This window comes from Gigantopelta aegis, chromosome 5 (genome assembly GCF_016097555.1).
Source record: "Gigantopelta aegis isolate Gae_Host chromosome 5, Gae_host_genome, whole genome shotgun sequence".
NCBI classification, from domain to species: Eukaryota; Metazoa; Mollusca; class Gastropoda; order Neomphalida; family Peltospiridae; genus Gigantopelta; species Gigantopelta aegis.
The window spans coordinates 33,774,132-33,780,188 of NC_054703.1; the positions used below are offsets into that span (position 1 = coordinate 33,774,132).

Genomic DNA, 6,057 nt, shown 5'->3' on the forward strand with positions numbered 1-6,057 from the left:
AGAGTTGCTACGAGTTATTACGAGCTATTTACGGTTTATTACAGATTATTACGATGTATTTACGGCAAAATTCCACGATTTGTTACGAGTTGTTACGAATAACTACGAGCAACTTACGGGCATTTTACGAGCTTTTTACGGATTGTTACGAGTATATTACGGAATGTTACTATTCATCGAAGCTTTTACGTGTTAGTTACGACCTGTTTACGTGTTGTTACGAATAGTTACGAGTTAGTTACGAGTATTTACAAGTCCTTACGATTTTTTGCCAAAAAATATATAAATCCTGCAAATCTCAATGTATCATCATTCGACAACTGACATCCAGAGAGACAACATGGCATATGAGAGAAACAGATTGCAATGAAGTGTTCGATTTTGCAGCTTTTATACCTTTCCTCAAATTGTAAACAATACGTACGAATACGTAAAGTATACGTATCTATTCGTAAAGTACTCGTAATTACACGTAAAGTGCTCGTAATAACTCGTAACAATCCGTAAAGCCATCGTAACACGACCCGAATGAAATCGCAAAGAACACGTAAGCATTCGTAATAATCCGTAAATAATCCGTAAATAAATCGTAAACTAACCGTAACAAATCGTACAAAAAATTGTTACGAGTCATTTACGGATTCTTGCGAGGAGTTTACGGATGGTTACGTGTTGTTGCGAGCAGTTTACGATACTTACGAATTGTTACGAGTTATTTACGGAAAAATCAATCTGTGGACAATCGTAAGAAGATTTTTGACATGTCAAAAAAATTGCCTCTCCTTTTACGGATCCTTAAGAATGTCTGCGAGTTGTTGCGAGTTGTGACGAGTTATTTACGGATACCAGCGAGTTATTTACGGATGCTTGCGATTGACTACGAGTTGGCGATCCGTAAGGACTCGTAAACTCGCTACTTGTGGGAGCCGGTACCGGGATTGGAACCCAGTACCTACCGGCCTTGCATCTCTGTCCGTAGTGAATCTGATTACAGGGCCGTAGCTAGCGAGGGGGTTGAAATGGGCAGTTGCGCCCTCTCCCCAAACATTAAAAAAAAAATACTGGTTATTTATAGGCCTATTGACGTTTTAAAGGGACATTCCTGAGTTTGCTACGATTTTAAAGATGTTATGGACTAACAGAGACTTTTAACGATTGTAATTACACATCAAATATTATCTTCTGCATAAAATATTAATTGCTGTATATTAAACGTGTTACTGGTCGTTCTAATATTTGTATTGGGTTAAAGTTCATTTTATTTCCTAAAATATTTTTTTTTGTATGTACGAAATTATTTGAAAACAAAATCCAGTTTGGGCGTGTTACAAATATTAAGACGACTAGAAACACATTGAATATACAGACACTGATATTCTAAACAAGAACATATATTTAATATGTACGTTTAATCGTAGGAATATTTTATTTGTCGGAAACATCTTACAATGCAGCAAACTCAGGAATGTCCCTTTAAAGCTGCAATTTCTGGTTTCAATCGTATACAGTCCAGTTCTAAGTTCAAATATAAGCATAACTGCACTTTTAATTCACTCGTGAGTCGTCGTCATTAACGCATATCATCAAATGCTTATTGGAACTGGAAACTCTATTTACGTGCCCCTATCCACGAAGGTTCAGGCACGCCCACCACGGATTTAGCCTCTGACTTCGCCAGTGACTAACTCCGGAGCAGGAGGGGGGGGGGGGGGGGGGGGGGGGGTAAGTTTGAGGTGGGCGGAATTTGGAAGAAAGCCATTTAGTGATGATGATGATGATGATAACTAGTTTAACGTGCCCATATACCACTAGGGTTTCGAACACGCCCATCCCGAGTCCGACCTCCGATAAGATCGGTGGCCTGACTCTTGATGGGGGGGGGGGGGGGGGGGTGTTAGTGTTGAAAATAGCAATTAGTAAAAAGGTTAATAGAATAATTTTAAAAAAAATAATAACAATAAAAAAAAATTACAAGCCAAAAATAAAAAGAATTGACTGCTCGGCCGAATATTTATATAATTTGGAGCATTTTAGAAGGACAGTCCAAAAATAAATAAGAGAAAGAAGAGAGGATCGGACTATTTAATAATATTTAAAAGAAAAGTAATTTCGACATAAAATTTTGAACGAAGGTCTAAATGTTTAAAGTCCAATCTATATGTCCACGTGAGTGGCCTCGTTAAGGCCGTTAGGGTGTGGAGGTTGGCCTACGGCGAAATGATGAGCGGAGAACCGGCAAAGGCGGGGATGAAGTGCTTCCATCTCTGGTCGGCGAGGATGGTTATAACACTCCGGTAGTCGTTGCCGAAAAGGGCCTTGACGATCCTGTGGATGGTGTGGCTATCCATCTCTCTAACTAGGACCGCTTGTCGGTAGACTCCTTCTCGGCGCTGAGTTAGTACCAACCCCGTCTTGCCGGCTGTAGACTTGATGGTGTGTAGCTCGTAAGCGCTTCCATCAGGCAGTTGTTTCAGCTCTGGTTCCACTAGTCCGCCCATCAGTGATGCCGGATCCGAGGTGTCCCCCTGCACGAACTTCAGGAAGCCGGACCTGATTTTCCCGATCTGAACTTTCCAGACGGCTTCCGAGTCGGAGGGGGACGGTGCCTGTGAAGGTGGAGGTCTTGCCTTGTCAGGCTGGTCGCTCGGCTGAGCGACGGCCTTCCTCTTCGCAACGGCTCCTGCCCGGACCGCCGCCTTCCGAACTGGCAAGACTGGTGACAGTGGCCAGTTACGTGTAGGCGGTGGCGTAGAGGGAGATGGAGGTCCGTCTGCGGGCGTCTCGCACATCGGCGCGTTGAGAGCATCCCTCGGTGTTGACGGCGGGTCCGGATGAGCTGGTCCTTTCGTCTTGGGCCGAGCCGGGGGCGGCGACGCAGAAGGGACCGCCGCTGGCGGTTGAGCCGCCAGCTTTGTTCCCCCCTGAGCCGCTCCTGGCGCACGTTTCTTCTTCCTCCGTCCTCTTCCGTTCCTCTTCTGCGAGTCCGAGTCGCCGTAAACCAAAGTCACGGTTGCCCGTGACCCGGTGTACGCGACGCGAAACTCCAGCAGTGATCCAAAGCTTGCAATCAATCCCCCCAGGTGGGGTGGCAAGTCGAGAGCACAGGCGACAGCGTGCAGCTTCATCGAGAGTTAGCTTGGAAGTGAGCCATTTAGTAAGGTCAACGCGAGCGCGGACCACATAGCAGACACTTCGTAAACTTGAAGTACACCGAGTGGGAGCCGTGCTCTGATTGGCTGAATTTCGATTCCTCGGTGAAGCCTGTATTTTACCTAAGTCTACAAAGAGTAACTGCATCCAAAAACATGTCCGGACTCTAAAATTTAACCCAAAATAGTTAAGTCTGCTCAGCCAAAAGGTTTTTAAGGTGATTTTGAGCAATTGAACGGGCGCCAAAGTAAAATGCGTTAGACTACTTATAAAAAAAATAAACATAAGAATTTTGAACTGCTTCCAAAACGTTTAAAGTCTAACTAGCCCAAAAAAAGAGGTTGATACCTGTCCTAGGAAAGGTTGTTAGCGGGGATGTCGTCACGGAGAGGCGATGAATAGGGACGAGTCCAGATGGTTGAGGGCGTACCGGTTTGTGGACTTGGCGATGCTCTCGGTGATTGGACGGTAGTCTTCCCCGGCAACGGTCTTGATGACGCGGTGGATGGTCGGGTTGTCCATTTCATCGAAAAGCATCCCTTGGTGGAAAAGTCCCTTCCGGCGGACGGTGAGGCAGATCCCTCGCCCATCGTTTATCGTGATCCTACGCACCGAGAACTCTCCTTCGGTTCGTGGCAGAGGTTCGTACGACCCCGGGCTCGGTTCACAGAGGAGCTGACGGACATCCCCAATGTTGGTCTTCACCAGCCTCGCGTAGCGTGTTGGTAACTTGCCGGCCTGCAGTGACCAAGGTTGTTCAGAGGGCTGGTCATCCGCTGGAGATGATGTAGGTGGGGGCGGTTGTGTCGGCGGACTTGGCTTGGCTGGTTGGTCGCCTGGTGACACAATCGCCTTTCGTTTTCCAACGACCACAAGACGGGCCTGGGACTCTACAGCGCCACTCTTCCTGGGTGGGGGTGGCATCGCTGGAATCCCGGGGGTTGAAGTTGTCGGAGTTGTAGGTGGCGATTCCATCAGGGCCTGGTTAAAGACCGTGTCCGCCACTGGCGAGTCGTCAACTGGATCCTGCAGAGCTGGAACAGCTGGCCTCACTGGTGTTGACTGGGGCTTGGGGGGGGGGGGGGGGGGTGCAACGGGAAAAGTCGCCGCCGGTAGTTGAGCTACCGGTTTTGACCTCCCCCGGTCCGCCCCTGGCGCGTCCGTCTTCCTCCTCCTTCTCCTCCTAGGTGGTTTCTTCACTGGGTCACCGTACACCAAGGTCACGGTTGCCCGTGACCCGGTGTACGCGACGCGGTATTCCAACAACACTCCATACGTTGTTATGAGTCCCCCCAGGTGGGGGGGTAACTCCAGAGAGCATGAACACAGGTCCTGCTTCATCTTAAGCAAAATTGGAATGTCAAGAATCGACTGCAAGAATCGACTGAAAAAATGCTTACTAGCCAGTTAGAACAATTCTCGCCATTTTGTAATACCGAGCGGATTCTAGCAGCCACTTCCTAGTAGCCAATTACGCTAGCAGCCAATTTCAGCAGACATGCATGGCGACGTTCTAAACACCGGACTTATACGCCTTTTATCATGTGTGTTGTGGTGTGGTCTATACGAAACTAGTTGGACATCCTATATTACCGTAGTACAGAAGAATTTTTAAAGTGATACTTCAGATATTATAAAAGTGCTTAATAAAACGGTTAAGTTGTATTTATACGGATATTAGTAACCATAAGACTGAAAATGAGTCTTGGTTGTTATTTTGTTTTTGTGTTGTTTTTATATAAAGATACTCTTTAAAACTCTAAAATTCTTAAGTTGTAGTGAATAATAAAAATTAGCATAACAGTGTGTTTAAAAGTGTGAAATACAGGTAACAATCGAAAAGGCGTACGAGTCCGATGTTTAGAACGTCGACATGAGTGTCTGCTGAAATTGGCTGCTAGCGTAATTAGCTGTTAGGAATTGACTGCTAGAATCCGCTCGGTTTTTGTAATGCAACAATAGCCGAACCGTACTATTTTTAGCCCAGTGGGTGCCCGCCAAAAGTGTCCCACTTTCAAAATACTGGGTTTATTTTTAACTTGGGAAAAGTCAGTGTAGTGAAACCAATTCGGAGTGAGGCGTCTTATATGCACCAAACGTAATGGGATTTTCTGTTCCATATGCTTAAATAATAAAAATATTCCAGGGAATGCCGCTTTAAGTATGTTCATGGTCTTTCGTTCCAGGAATACATCTACTCCCCCCCCCCCCCCACCCACCCCTATAATTTTTTTTTACAAAATACAAAACAATCCTAGCTACGGCCCTGGGTTGGTGAGGTGTACTAGGTAGGGTGATGCTTCCCCATCCAGGACCCTGCAATATCTGTACACGCAATTCCAGCGTACAACACATTTATAATCAGTTTATAGTAACTTACAGCCTGGCAAGTGATGCTTCTGAGTTACACCCCCATAAACCAAATCCCTGATCCTCCACAGCCCCCTCACCCCCCCCCCACACACACACACCCCCCGTGCATGCTAAATTAAATTAGATATACGCCAAATACAAATTAATAATACTAATATATATATATATATATATATCTTATTATTATTATTATTATTATTATTATTATTACTATTTTATATATATCTACTATAATGGGGGCGGGATATAGCTGTCGGTTGCGTGCTCGCCTGGTGGGCTTATGTTGCAGGATCGAACCACCTCGGTGGATCCATTCAACTGATTGGGTTTTTTCTCGTTCCAACCAGTACACCACAACTGGTCAAAGGCCGTGGTATGTGCTTTGCTGTTTGTGGGAAAGTGCATATAAAGGATGATGTCCCTTGCTGTATTAGCAAACATGTTGCGGGTTTCCTCGGATGACTACTAGTCATAATTACAAAATGTTTGACATCCAATAGCCGATGATTAATTAATCAATGCGCTCTAGTGGTG

At 45.5% G+C, this 6,057-nt stretch overlaps 1 protein-coding gene across 1 annotated transcript in view; it reads left to right on the plus strand.

The window, feature by feature from the left end:
• The window catches only part of LOC121373112 (cholesterol side-chain cleavage enzyme, mitochondrial-like), a 31,963-nt gene that overhangs the window by 23,671 nt on the left and 2,235 nt on the right, over positions 1-6,057 (plus strand). The window lies entirely within an intron of this gene.